The sequence below is a fragment of the Mustela putorius genome, unplaced genomic scaffold (genome assembly GCF_011764305.1).
Source record: "Mustela putorius furo isolate JIRA1106 unplaced genomic scaffold, ASM1176430v1.1 tig00003834_pilon_pilon_pilon, whole genome shotgun sequence".
NCBI lineage: Eukaryota > Metazoa > Chordata > Mammalia > Carnivora > Mustelidae > Mustela > Mustela putorius.
In genome coordinates, this window is record NW_025421987.1 from 104,854,852 (window position 1) to 104,870,714 (window position 15,863).

Genomic DNA, 15,863 nt, shown 5'->3' on the forward strand with positions numbered 1-15,863 from the left:
TCCTTCTAGCCCAAGGGCCCCTTTTCCATGTGCATCTTCACAGGTGCATTTTCACAAATAGATGCCCTTGAGCTTGAAGACCAATAAGGGGCTATCTGTCAAATAATTGGCATTTTTTTTCCTGTTCTACCACTTTCTAGTTGTGTGGCTGGGAGGAGGCTGGGGGGGTAGGGAGGCCAGCAGGACTGGGTCTGAGAAGGAGTTGGGGCAAAGAAGGTGGCCCATGAGACCAGGGTATTAGTTATATAAAGAGAGAATGAGCCTATAATTAAATATTAAAGATAATGAGGGCCAAATTTCTCATCATCAGAAAGGAAATTACAAATAGAAAAAGAGTGAAGACTAGAAGGAACCCTGTGGTGTTGGAGTGGAGTTGAAGATATTAGAGTAAACTCATGGATTTTAATATGAATAGATGACTAGATATAGAAATAGATATAGATGCATGTCCATATGTGTTTGTGAGTTTCCTGGCTCTGTCTGCTAAAATGGTCTAAAATCAATGACACCCCAGTATTAATAACCACACCTAGCACCCAGATCTCCCGGGAACCATTCATTCCCAGGAAAATTAGCTTTTGAAATGACTGAAATGGTTGGGTCAGAATAAGAGAAACAAGATAAGCCAGAAACATCTGACACCAGAAAGTACTCCAAGAATAGAATAGAAATGTCCAAAGAACACAATAACTAGCTTGAACAGGATTTGAACATCCAAACCTCTGACAATTTTAGCACTGAAATCAATAATGACAGTGGATTAAAATCCATTGAATAAAACAGAGTCCATGCTTATGTAAATAAGTGAATTAACAAATAAAAAGAAAAGAGAAAACTCTTAAAACAAAATACCAAGTAATAAATGTAAAATAAATGTTGAAACTGGAAAAATTGCCATTTGGCAGTCATCAGAGTACGTATTTTTTCAAGCAAGAATCATAAAATAGGTGACTGAAAGTTTGTTGAAGAACAGGATGTTTATATAGTCTCAAAGTATCTCCCCACAAAATGCTTACTAATTACAAATGGAAAATTAATAACTTTACAGTGAAAAAGTTATCACCTTAATCAAGTCATCAAAATTAACATCAACTACAAATCTTTATTAATAAGATATACTGAAAACACACTACCTCTTCTACCATATTTCTGCCAAAATTGTATAACTTGCATCTAATCATAAAGAAACATAGACAAACCTAAAGTGAGGGCCATTCTACAAAATGTTTTGTTTTGTTTTGTTTTAAAGATTTTATTTATTTGAGAGAGAGCAACAGAGAGAGAGAGCACACAAGCATTTTGAACTTTCAAAAATGTCAAGGTTATTAAAGACAAGGAATGAATCAGGAACTGTCACAAATTAAAGATTAAAGATACATAACAAGACCTGAGCTGATATCAAGAGTTGGATGCTTAACTGACTGAGCCACCCAGGTGCCCCAATAGTAAAAACTTTTACTGGGAAAAGGTAACAGCTAGATGGATCAGGCCATTTTAATTTAGAAACGGAAATGATATTTATTTGCTTTTGAGATGCTAACATTATTTTTTTAAAGATTTATTCATTTGAGAGAGGAAGAACAAGGGAGAATAACAGAGGGAATGGGAAGAATCTCCAGCAGACTCTGCACTGAGCATTTGTACTGACCACAGAGCCCCAGGGGCTTGATCTCACAACCCTTAAGTTCATGATCTGAGCTGAAATCAAGAGTAAGATGCTTAACTGATTGCACCATCCCAGTGTCTGAGATGCCAACAACATTATTATACTGTTTATTGCAGTTCAAGAACACAGTGCTCATGCAGAATAATATTTTACAAACTGGTGTTCTCAAGGAAAAAATATGTTAGTAATATTTTTTAAGTAATCAAGATCAAGTCTTTGAAAAATCATTTTTACCCTTCATTAATTTAAGCACTATTAAGATGATGAATATATTTATCTTTATATATATACATATACAATGCATACATTGATATGTATATATAATAAAGGGTAACCATATATAATAATGTAATGATATACATAGAATTAAAGACCATGAGACTTGAAAAAGATTTGGGGAGTCATCTACTCCAATTCCTTTGTAAATAATTATACATCTTTCTCCACTTATGATGGTCCTACATCCTGATAAATCCATCATAAGTTGAAAACATTGTAAGTCAAAAATGCACTTAACTCACCTAACCTACAGAACATCATAGCTTAGCCTAGCCTACCTTAAATGTCCCTGCATTAGCCTACAGTTGGGCAAAATCACCTAACACAAAATCTATTTTATAATTAAGTATTGAATATCTCATTTCATTTATTGAATACTGCATTGAAAGTGAAAAACAGAACAGTTGTATCAGCTGTTCACTTTCATGATTGTGTAGCTGACTGGGAGCTGTGGCTCCCTGCTGCTGCTCAGCATCACCCGAGAGAACCATACTACATATTGGTAGCCTGGGAAAAGATCAAAATTCAAAACTGGAAGTATGGTTTCTCATAAATGCATATGGCTCTTGCACCATCATACGGCTGAAAAATCGTAAGTCAAATCATTGTTAAGTCAGGGGCTATCTGCATATCCTCTACAGCATCCCCAACAGATAGTACCAAATCTGTCTGAACACCTGCAATGACAGGAAGCTCATCCCTATCATAGCATCCACTTAAGAGTCATTCTATCAGAAAATTATTTTTTCACATTGTGTCAGAATCTTTCTCCATATAATTTCCAGAGGCTGTTCCTATGTATTTCCTCTAGGATCACTAATTAATTCCTTCTTCCACGACAACATTTCAATATCAGAACTAATTCCTATTGTAGGTGCCCCATGGTGAGTTTTTTTCTTCTCCAAACTGAAAACCTCTTTTTTTAAAAATTATTCCACCCTATTACGAGTTTTTTCCTTCTCCAAACTGAAAACCTTCTCTTTCTTTCAGTTATTCCATGCGTAATCGTGGTTTTCAGTCTTCTCACCATCTTAACCACTCTTCTCTGAACATATGCCAGGTTTTATAATCTCTCCTATTCCAGAGTTTCTGTTTCTATGGGAGCAGCCTGAGATCACACCAACTATTCTGGCAGCTTCATGCGTTCACATTTATTCCTTCATTCAGTCGACATTTACCTGAGTGCCATGAAGTGCAAAGCACTATCTAAGATATTATAGAAGATAAGATTAAAAAGACATAAATTTTCTCCTAAAAAAATGTCCATGTTCAGGGCACATGGGTGGCGCAGTTGGTTAAGTCTCTGACTCTTGGTTTCCGCTCAGGGTTGTGAAAAAGAGCCCCATGTCGGACTCTGGATTCAGCCCAGACTCTGCTTAAGACTCTCTCCCCCCCTCTCCCTCTACCCCGCCTCCCATGCACACATACAGGTGCTCTCTCTCAAATAATAAATAAATAAATAATTTTTAAAAGATATAAAAATAATGTACATGTTCACTGGGGAGAAACAATACATGGTTACGAGTGCCACAAAACAGATACAGCAAGTTCCAAAGACATTAAAGGAAGGAAATCATACTATTAAATATGTGTTTGCTTTAACATCAGAGTACTAAAGAACAAAGCTAAAGTCAGAACAATGCCAGACTAGGCCTGTTTTGTTTGTGCATAGTATAAGAATTGGTAAAAAGCAGAAGGCTGGGATTTAGACCATCTTAAAAGAGAAAATTCCAAATAAGGGGAATTATACAGAGTCAGAAGACACAGAGTTTATACAGTCCATTTACCATCGAAAGCTCTGACAATATAATGATTAATCATTTGTCCAGAGTGATTTACATGCAACTCTAGAAAGGCAAAATAAACAAACTAGGCCACTATACACTGGGCTTATACCAAGTAATTTACCTGTAATGTTTTACTTAATCCCACAACAACTCTAACAAGGGAGGCACTGATATTATTTGCTCTTAAAAAAAAAAATTCATGGGATGCCTGGGTGACTCAGTCATTAAGCATCTGCCTTCTGCTCAGGTCATGATCCCAGGGTCCTGGGATGGAGCCCTGCATCAGGCTCCCTGTTCAGTGAGGAGCCTTCTTCTCCCTCTCCCACTCCCCCTGCTTTTGTTCCCTCTCTTGCTATCTCTCTCATTTTCAAATAAATAAATAAAATCTTAAGAAAAAACAGCAGCAAAAATGCATCTGTCTTTGTATCAGATCATGATCCCAGGCCCTGGGATCAAGTCCTACATTGGGCTCCTTGCTCATTGGGAAGCCTGCTTCTCCCTCTGCCTGCTGTTCCCCCTGCTTCTGTGCTCTCACACACTCTCGCTCGCTCTCTTTTTCTGAAAAAATCTCTTTTTTAAAAAAATTTTTTAATTAAAAAAAATCCATCCTAAAATTCATATGGAAACTTAAGGAATCCTGAATAACCAAAACAATCTTGAAGATGAAGAACAAAGGATGCCTGGATGGTTCGGTCAGTTAAGCGTTGGATTAAACATTTGCCTTCACTTGGGTCATAATCCCAGGGTCCTGGGATCAAGTCCCACATCGGGCTCCTTGCTCAGTGAGGAGCCTGCTTCTCCCTATGCCTGCTGCTCCCCCTTGCTTGTGCTCTCTCTCTCTCTGACAAATAAATAAATAAAATCTTTAAAAAATTTTCAGTGAAACTCAACCATGTACAGTGACTTGCCCAAGCTTACAAAGGTGCTAAACATGGCAGCCAGGCTTCAAATCTAAGCCCTCAGCTTCCAGCCCTGCTTGAGGCCATCAACTATCCCACAAAGAAATCTCTGGCAAATATCCAAACACATCCTCACAATGTTCCTAGTGACTTACTTGGAGAGGCTCTCACTGAACAATCTGTTCCTCCACTGGCTTTAAGAACACTTTCTACAGGACTCTATTGTAGTCCTTGACATGTGGTATCACTGTAAGCTGTGTATGTAACACTAACCCCTGATAAAGTTTCACATTCCAAGAACAGAGATATGTCCTTATCTTTTTCTCAGTATCCCCAGGTCCTAGGGGGTAATACCAGGCTCAACAAATGCTACAAGTCCTCTGGCATAGCTCTCCTGCTCTGGAGAAAGTCACAGTCTTATCCAGACTCCACTAATTCTTGGTCTAATTAGTTGTGATGCTGAGCTCTGGTTATCACACTTTTGCAACCTGACTCTATCTTCTACTCCTGATCTCAAATTTAAGGGACTCCAAGAAATAATGTAACTGGCTTTGGTTCACTACCAACTTCAGAAGCCTTATTCACCATTGGGATTCTCACCCCTATTTAGAGCAAGAGCTCAGCCAGAGTTACACAGAGACCAGGGCAAAAAAATGGGAAATTGCCTAATATTTCTACTTTTCTTCATCAACTTCTTAAAGCAAAAGTCAGAGTTCAGTAAAGCTCCTGATATTTGGGGTCTGAAATAAAAGGGAAAAGCTATAAACCAAATGATTTTGATACAGTCAGGAAATTATTAAATGAAGTTTAGTAAAGATGAGAGGCTTATGAATTGAGTTCCTATATACCTATCAAATAGTGCTAAGTGCACATAAAGCATTATATATGCCTCTTGGTCACGTATAATTCTATTACAGCAATGACTATAAAAGAAAGAATGAATAAACAATTTAACCTTTGGCAATGTTATATAAGCCAAAATTTTAAAATTATATAGGTATATTAAAATTTATAGGGAAAAACAAAGTTTTGGTCCACAAAAGAAGAAAAAAAAACCCCACAACTCTGTGTCCTCAGCTTATCTCTGACATTTCCTGCCAAGTAGAAGGCTATTTCCTGTGTCTAGACTTGAAGGTAGATGGATGAAAAGTGAGAAAGGAGAGATACTGGAGTGATTACCATTCTCCTTCCCACACCCAGAACAGTGGCCGGCAGACAGTGACTGTTGGTGTGACACTTTAGTTACTTGGAGAATCATTGCTAAGGGCAGCATGGCAGGGAAAAATATGTATGGTGATAAGAAGGGTACTTTGCCTGATTTTATAATCAAAATTTTTCAGGAGAAACATGAAATAAGAAGGAAGATATAGTAGTGGTCCATAACATCCTGGAACTGTGATTTATCGGAGTGTTTAAGAAATACCATCCAGGGGCACCTATATATAAATATAATTTTTTTTGTTCTCTTTAAGGTACTAGATCAACCTTATGTGTGCACATTCTTATGAACTTCAATGTCATGAATTCCTAATTTGACTAAAAAGTAGACTTTGTCATATTTTCTGCTTATAAAAAAAAAACCTCTACAAAAAGAATAGCTCCTTTTTAAAGAGATTACATACTAACAGTTTAAAAATACTACAGACTATACAGCATTTTAAGGAAATATACTTCCATTAAGTATTTAGAAATTAAATCCATCATATTAAAGGGTTCAAACTGAGTAACATGTTACCTCTCTTAGAGGACAAGCCTCTGTAAATGTGACTTAAAAATAAACAACTACTTCTTACAAAGCAATCTTCAATGGAATTTTACATCTACCAATGAACTAACTAAAAAGGAAGATGGGAGTATAACCTAGAGTTTAAAATATAATCTTTTATAAAACCATAAAAAAATGGCAGATTATCTTTCAATATAGAAGGGTGAAATACTGAAATAAATGCCAGAAATTAAAGAAAAAAAATACATATATATATTAGACTACAGAAAAATTGAAATTTTCTGTACAGCATAAAATACCATAAAATTTTTAAATAAAAAAAATCAAGAAAAAATTGCAACATAGGTAACAAAGTTCTTACTATACCAAGAGCTCTTACAAATAATAAACAATATAAGCACACCAATAGAAAATAAGGCTGGAAACTCACAAAAGAAGAGATAAGTATGACTAGTATATATGAGAAAATATGTTCTTTTTTGACTATCCAATTGGAAAATACTTCTAAAAAATTAATAGCATCTAATAAACTAATTTTGGTGATAGTATGAGAACATTGACACTCTAATTCAGTATTTATAGTAGTATATATTGGTACACATTTTCTGTAGCACAATTTGGAAATAGTGTTCTTTCAATATATATTATATTAATACATTTATACCCAGCACTGTTGCAGATGCTGAGAACATGGTAAAGAATAAGACAAGAGTGGAGATAGGAAATAACTGAACAAATAAATGAATAAATCAATGTGTTTAAAATATCCCTACTTGGGGCGGCTCGTTGGTCTACTGGGATGATTCTTGCTTTGGGCGCTAAAATGTCCCTACCTACTGAACTGACAGTTTCACTTCTAGGAATTTGTTCAAAGAATACAATGAAACAAGTGCACAAATATCTGTTCAAATATGTTATTTGCAGAATTGTAATAGCAAAAAATTGGAAATACATAAATGTTCATTATTATGGTATTATTTAAATAAATTATGATGGGGGAGGGTATGTGCTTTGGAGAGTGCTGTGAGGTGTGTAAACCTGGTGATTCACAGACCTGTACCCCTGGGGATAAAAATATATGTTTATAAAAAATAAAAAATTTAAAAAAAAATAAATAAATTATGATGTATCCATGTAGTGCAATATTATGCAACCCTTAATAATGACATTAATGATAAATTATATAATGCAAATGCAAGATCCATTTAAAATGCATATATGTTCCCCTACAAGAAAATCGTTTATAAGGGTCTTCTCTGGTTTTGTGCATTCCTCTATTACCTAAATTTCTTATGATAAGTATACATTTTATAGGAAAAAAACCATAGATATTAATGTTTTGAAAAATACATATGTAATCTTTAAGGAGTCCACAAACCATATACCAGCAGTATATTTGAAACTGCCAACATTATGATATATCTTGGTCATATTTTCTTCAGATTATAACTTTCTATAAGATTGTTATCTACATATTGTTCTCTATTAAATTCTTTTTGTTTAAACTTCCTTTAAGAACATTTTTTTGTATTGGGGTGCCCGGGTGGCTCAGTTGGTTAAGTGTCTAGCTTCCACTCAGGTCATGATCTCGTTGTCTTAGAATCAGGCCTCTGGCTCAGTGCAAAGTCTGTTTCTCCCTCCCTGCCTCCCCCCCCCCAGCTTTCTCTCTCCAATAAATAAATAAAATATTTTTAAAAAACAGAATATTTTATTTTTTAAAAGATTTTATTTATTTATTTATTTATTTGACACAAAGAGAGAGAGATCACAAGAAGCAGAAAGGCAGGCAGAGAGAGAGGGGGAAGCAGGCTCCCCGCTGAGCAGAGAGCCCAATGTGGAGCTCGATCCCTGGACCCTGAGATCATGACCCGAGGGGAAGGCAGAGGCTTAATCCCACTGAGCCACCCAGGCGCCCCTTAAAACAGAGTATTTTTTTGTATCAACATAAATTTTATCTCTAAACTATTTTTGTGTAGAATTAAAATATATATAAACACTTGACTGCTCAGCATAATATCAAACACTTTAATCCGCAGTTTCTGTTGCTTTGGAACAGATGATGGTGAAAATGAGTGGCTCTGAAGAATTCAGAAAAACCAGAGGTGTCAAAAAAATGAATTACAAAAAAGCTCTGAAAAAAAGTGTAACTTGTAGCACGTGATGGTGTTGAAAATGGATGAGTATATTTACATGTAAATTATATGTGTGCATATACACATACAAGTATCCTACAGATGCATGCATGAGAGTTCATGTTTCTCATCGTGAGTACTTGCATGTAGGTAATCAAACCTGTTATACATATGCTTTATTTGCACCCACGAGGAGAGCTACATTTGCCCTCACCTTATCTTCAGGAAACCAGCACCTAACCCATCTACAAAGGTTTACACTGTCTGCAGACTCCACTCTGGCACCTGCTTTGGAGATGGGCCATTTTGGGCAAGGGTGCAGACTAGAAGGGCAAGGCAGGCCCGCGTCCAGGAAGTGAGCCTACGAAGGCGGTTGAGGCACTTACTTCAGCACCAAGGACACGGGCAACCCCAATCAAAATCATTTAAGGCAGAATTACTCCAAAGCCGCACCCAGCCCTCTCCACCCAGCGCTATCTCGGGACCCTCAGTCGTTACTCGGTCGCAATATTTTCATTTCGCTCTTCGCCAAGCCCGGCAAAATCATGGACAGAGATGCAGGGCCCCATTCGCCCCAACACGAGTCTCCTCCAGCTGGCCTGCGCGACTCTTCCATCCCCCTCCTCTTCCCGAAAGAGGCCAAAGGGGTGCACACAATATAGAAACTCTTCAGCGCCCAGAGACTCAGAAAGGGTTCGTGTTTCCCTCCCCAGACCTGGGGAAGCTGGCGGACCTCCCCTGCGCCTCTAGCCAGCATACCTGGCAATAACCGGCCCTTCCACCACTACTCCTTGCCCTGGGCATTCGTCGGAGAAGAATTTCTACAAACCATTTATTCTCCATGAAAATCTCAACCCATATAGACTGGCGTACAAGAGTCATAGACATAAGAAAGAAAAATACTAATTCTTGGCCATGTTTCTAAAACCAGCTATTTTTAAAGTTTGTTTTTGAAACCGTTCTCTTGACGCTGCAGGGACTCACCCTTGTCTGGGTGGGTTCCTGGGCCAGAGGAAAGCAACAACCCTAGCCTTTATTATGGAAGCTGAGGAAGGGCCTATAGGTGCTCGGGTGACAGAAAACGGGGGCGCAGGGGCCCTCGTTGATGCTAATTCTCCTGACCCACTGTCCCGGTTCTCCAGGAAAGCAGTGCAGGGAACTGCGGGGACCGCGGAGCTTCTGACGTCCAACATAGACCTCCTACAAAGGTTTTTAAAGGGGGGCGGGTGGTTCGCCCCGGGCCTCGCCCAAACCCAAAGAGGGGCTCTGCCCCTTAGGAGCCACGGCTAAAAGTGGGTGTGTGGGGATCGGGGTCGGCTCTCACTCCTCTCGGGTGGGGCGGCCCGGCAGGCAGCGTCAAGGCGCAGGTCAGCCGCTGCCGCCTGACTCCGGGGCCCAGTTACCTGTGTGCCACGGCGAGGAAGGTGCGCGCGGCGCTCGGTGGCCAGGAATGCCCAATACCGCGCGCCTAGTCCAACCTCCACGCGGATTGTGGCTGCTGTGCGCTTTGCCAGGAAAAACGCGGTCAGGGCTGCTGCGGCCGCCAGGCGGGGCGTGGAGGGGGCGCCGCGGGTGCGGACACTGCGCCTGCGCTCTCTGCTGCCCGCCCCCCAACGCTGCCCCGGCCAGCGTCGAAGACCGCCAGAGACGCCCAAGATTTGTGCCTGAGCTGAGCGACTTCCCCCTACCCGCGCGATGGGAGGGTCTAAGGCTCCAGGAAACTGCCTGCCCGGACCCCTTTAGCCTACTCCCTCGGAGACAGCAGGACTGAGCCAATCGATTGTCAGCCAGGGTGACGTGGTCTTCTGGAAGGGGGCAGGGAGGCAGCTTTAGTCCGTTTCAAGCTTTCTGTTTGAGTTTAGAAGCGGCAAGTCGATGCTTAGATATTTTAAAATATGTCTAGCATCCCTAAATCGTGGTTGGGGAAGGACTTTGGGCATCCCCAAGTCCACCAGACGTTTTATCGATGAAGTCTCTGACGGAAGGGTCTTCTTGACATTGCAGAGCTGGTTCCTGGGTTTGGGTTTATAAACCCCAATCCCCTGAGGAGTAAATATAGTCTCTTGGAAACAGACGTGGTCGTAAAAGCAATGGTCTAGATGGGTCAAGAGGACAAGCAGGAAGGCTGTTACTTCCCTAGGCCAGGCAAGAAAGAGTGAGGCCTGAGCTAAGGTGCTAGTTGTGGGAAAAGATGGAATGTGACTTCTGGTTTTTCTCTTGTCTCTCTAGATCCACTCACCACCTTGCTCTGTGACTCAGGGCTAACATTTATGGTCTACACCAGTTCTTCTATGACTTTGATTTGGTCTTGGCCAATGGGAGGCATTTTTGCAGGGCATCGCAAGACAAGATAGTATTCAGGACTTTGCTGTATAACTACCAAGGACCAACTTTGTTAGCAGTGTCTGTATTCTTTATCTGGAAACCATTACTCCAATGCTGCAGTCCTCTCCTACTGTTCTCTCTGGTTCTGTCCCACTCAGCTACCTTTGTCCCTTCAAGAATGGGGCCGGTAATGGCTCCCAGAGGTTTCCTTTAACCCTTCCCACACCTTTTAAAAAATACCTTCCTTAAATTCTCCTCACCTACCTCCTGGATGTGCCATGGCATCTTCTCCCTATTATCTTTTTCCTACCATTCCAGGACACCATATTAGATTTTACTACAATGTGGTTGGGAAAATTCATGAGAAAAGAAAACAAAAAAATGTAAAAGAAAAATGAAGCCTTTAAAAGGTGAGATGTCTCCCAAAGTCATCTTGACAGTTCCCTGGGCTCTAGGCAGCCATCATATGAGGTAGTCTCCCCGATGGGTCCGCCAGTGTGAGGGCACCAAGAACAGTTTGAATAGACTCCAGAAGGGAATTCAGACCACTCCTAACCAATGTGTTCACAAGGGAGCTGGAGATCATCGGAGTGTCCAGCATAATAGAACTTTCGGATGCCTCTCGGTGTAAAGAGGCAATCTAGATCTTTATGGAGCAAGTATTGGTGCTTTCCCAACTGCAGCTGGGCTGCTTTTGAATGAGTCAATATTCTTAGGACATTTAAAAGAGTCCTGGGCACAGTGTCTGAAAAATGTGTTTATGAAGGAGTTGCTGAGTGAAGCAGCTGTCAATAAGAGTCTCTGGCTGTTTCTGTAGAAAACCCAGAGAATGTTCCCAAAGCAAGGGGAATATAAATGGTAATAGAGTAATAGTCATGACATTGCCCCCAGCCCTTCATATCAATGTGGACCTGACCATTTCTCTGGCTTGTAAAAATAATTAAATTGCTTTAACTAGATTCTTTCCCCACTCCCCCTTCAAAAAACACACAGTCAAAACAAAACAAGGCACTATTATAGCAAAACTTACCCAAAGGGAACCCCAGGAGTAGCTGTTTGCAAACAGAATTAACATCCAAGCAAACACACTATTTGTACTGAATACAAAGGACACCAGAACAGAAAATTTAACATGTATTTTCAGTCTTTCACCTTTTTGAAGAGAAAGGCTCCTTTGTTGTTCAGAAAGCACCCTGGGCATTAATGGCACTGATCTAGATAAGGAAAAGGGATACAGAAGCAAAGGGGCCTCAGAAGGCCAGACCTATCTACAAAACTCAGCTATATTTTGTTTCTCTTGGAAGGAGGGGTGGGGGGAAGAAGGCCAGAAAAGTTTTGAGTCTGGAAGTGAGAAAAACAAAGATGTATAGTGAGCCAAGTTTAGGAGAGAAGATTTCTGAGAGATCTGAGAGAGTAAGACTAGGGAGTTAGTGTAGCTGCCATTCTGAATGAACTGAGAGATACTAAGAAACAGGAGAAAGGATTTTTAGATGTTTTGTTATATGTAATAAATGGAATTCTTTTGTGCATTGAGGGATTTTTCTTGCAAGTGTCAAAACTCAAACTCAAACTGACTTAAGAAAAGGAATGTTTGTAGCTTAATAATTGAAAAATCCATATCTGAATAGATAGCTTCAAGTATGTCTGGATCCAGAGTACAAACAGTGTCATCAGGATATGGTCTCAATTCACTTTGACTTCAAAGAGTTTATTCTCATTTAGTGATTTCTTCCCACCTCTCTACCTTTCTCCAGTGTTCAATTTATGCCATCCTTATAGCTGTTTCCAGTAGAAACAGAGCATTTACTTCCAGGTAGTTCCAATAAAATCTTGGGATTATGTCTCATTAGCAAATTCTGAATCATACACCCAACTATATGCCTTAGTCTGGGGACAAAGAATGTAGGAGAGCTCATTCTCCAAAGGAAAATCAAGGTTCTCTTATCAGAAGAAATCATATAGTGATGGGCAGGTGAAAAAAGGACATGTATATTATAGGTATCTCTCAAAGAAACTTCAGTAAAGATTCATATTGCTTTTCAATTTCTTTAAATACTCAACAAGTGCTTCTTTTGAAAATGACATCATGTTGACTGAAATGTTCTTTTAACCTAAAAAATAAGGTGCAATGTCTTGCTGTTCCTATAGAAAGAGGTACCAGAAAAGATTTTCTTTAATATATTTTATTTTGAGTTTCTATATACACACAACCTTTATTTAAGTAAAAATGTCCCTTTTCTAATCCCAGAAAACAATTCAGATCCCTCAAAGACCAGAGAAGTCACTAGAGTTTCTGATTACCATTGTGGAAATATTTGCTTCTCCCATCAGCACCACTACAACTTCACTCTTGTAATCAGACATAAAGCTTAGTACTTGTAGCACTTTGGCCTAAACAACTAAGATCTGATTTGTATACCCATACAAGAAGGCACACAATAAACACCCCCATTTCAGGAGCATTCAGACTTTTATCAGCCTCAAATACCTGGCACATAACCACATATCTTGAAATAAGTGAGGCAACTTGCTATTACAAAGTACAAGCATTTGTCTAAGTCTTCAAATTATGTATAAAATGAAGGGCACCAACCATAAGCACAGCTATCTGTTTTTCCCAATCAATTCTTTGTTCATTACCATTTACTATTATCACATTTGTTCACTTCTCCGCTTACTAGCTCTGTGCTTTAGATTCTTAGATCAGATTCTGTGCTTTAGATCAGGTAAGGGCATAATAATAACTACTACACAGGGCTATTGTATGGATTAAATTAGGTAATACATGAGAAAGGCTTAGAACAGTGTTAGGAATCAATAAACACTAAATTAATGTTCACTGTCAGAATAACAGAGGCCAAAAAATAAATCCTTCTAGTTATGTAAAATGAGTGGAAAAGTCTAGATGGAGATTATGTTTGAAGAACATGCATAAGAGAACACTTGCTAACTCAGCTTCAGAAACCATAAGGAAATGTAAACTCAGTGTTAAAAGATTTTAAGATTTTTTTAAATAGGGGGTAGAAATCTTGATTTTTGTGTGTGTGAAAATTTATGATTATTAAAAATGCAAATACATTCATGATAAAAAGAAAAAGACACCCAACAAACAAGGAATAGGAGGAAAGTATCTCAACATAATAAGGGCCCTATATGAAAAGCCCACAGTTAGCATTGTACTCAATGGTGAAAGACTGAAAGCTTTCCCTCAGGAATAAGACAAGGATGCCCACTGTTACCACTTCTATCCAACATAATACTACAAGTTTTAGACAGAGCAAGTAGGCAATAAAAAGAAACAACATCCAAATTGGAAAGGAAGAAGTAAAATGATCTCTGTTCATTCATGATAACATGAGTTTATGTGTATAAAACCCTAAATACTCTACCAAAGAAAAATGTTCGAACTAATAAACGAATTCGGCAAAACTGAAGGATGCAAACCAATGTTTAAAAAACAGATGAAGGGCGCCTGGGTGGCTCAGTGGGTGTAAGCCTCTGCCTTCGGCTCAGGTCATGATCTCAGGGTCCTGGGATCGAGTCCCACCTCAGGCTTTCTGCTCAGCAGGAGCCTGCTGCCCGCCCCGTTTCTGTCTGTCTCTCTGCCTACTTGTGATCTCTGTCTGTCAAATAAATAAATAAAATTTTTTTTAAAATAAAAAAAAGATACATTTCTACATACTAATAATGAACAATTCAAAAAAGAAATTAAGAAAACAATTCTATTTACAATAGCTTCAAAAGGAATGAAATAGTTAAGACTAAACTTAACAACAAAAACAAAAGATTTATACACTAAAAATTATAAAGCATTGCTAAAAGAAATTAACAACACAAATAAATAGAAAGACATCCCATGTTCGTTGACTATAAGACTTTAAGTTACTAAGATGAAAACCTAAAGTGATCTACAGATTTAACGCAATCCCTACCAAAATCCCAATGATATTTTTTCAGAAATGGAAAAATCTATCTTGGGACACCTGGGTGTCTCAGTTGGTTAAGGGGCTGTCTTCAGCTCAGGTCATGATCCCAGGCCATAGGATCCAGTTGGGAAACTTAAGGAGCCTTAAATAAGCAAAACAATCTTGAAAATGAAGAACAAGGGACAGCTGGATGGCTCAGTTGCTTAAGCATTCGGTTAAGCCTCTGCCTTCTCCTTGGGTCATAATCCCAGGGTGCTGGGGTGGAGTCCCACACTGGACTCCTTGCTCAGTTTGGAGCCTGCTTCTCCCTCTGCCTGACATTCCTGCCACTTGTGCTCTCTCTCTCTGTCTCTCTGCCAAATAATTTTTTTTAAAAGGAGAGAAAATGAAAAATAAAATTGGTAGTCTCATATATCCTATTTTAAAACTTACCACAAAGCGACAGTAATCAAAACAGTGCGGCAGTAGCACAAGAAAGGAAATTCTAATCCTTGCTACAACCTGGATGAACCCTAAGGACATTAGACTAAGTAAAATAAATCAGTCACAAAGGAAAAATATGGCATGAATCTACTTATATGAGGTACCTAGAGTAGTCAAATTTATAGAGACTGAAAATAGAATGGTAGTACCAAGGGAAGGGTGAGTGGGAGAATGGGGACTTAACATTTAAGGGATACAGAATTTCAGTTGGGGAAGATAAAAAGTTCTGGCAATGGAGTGTTGATGGTTGCACAACAATGTGAGTATACCTAATGCCAAACAAAGAACTAAAAATCACAGAAGGAATTGCCAATAGGGAGAGAAAGCAGATGCAACAGGAAAGATTATCTCTGGCCCTACTTGGTTCTCACTGGCACTGCCGATCCCATGGTGTTTCACTATGACCCCCAGAGGACCGGGTAATTACCAACCAGGTAATTGGCCTGAAGCTTTCAGCTACGAGGTTACTTTGTTGCTTCTATGACAACCCTCTAGCCAGACCAACTAGCACCATCGGCTTACTGTCCCTCACAGCACCCGCAGGAACCTCTGGATCCCTTCCATACCATACAAAAATATCAGTAGAGTCACAGTGTCAACTTAGCTCTCTCTATCTTGTCTATGTCACTGCACTTGGATT

The 15,863-nt window shown here is 39.3% G+C and overlaps 1 protein-coding gene across 1 annotated transcript in view; it reads right to left on the reverse strand.

The window, feature by feature from the left end:
- The window catches only part of SLC35G2 (solute carrier family 35 member G2), a 40,935-nt gene extending 30,706 nt beyond the window's left edge, over positions 1-10,229 (reverse strand). Inside the window, exon 1 of the mRNA XM_004762452.3 lies at positions 9,893-10,229. The gene's annotated coding sequence lies outside the window, so the exon portion shown is untranslated. The remainder of the gene's footprint in view (positions 1-9,892) is intronic.
- Between the last annotated feature and the right edge of the window lie 5,634 nt (positions 10,230-15,863).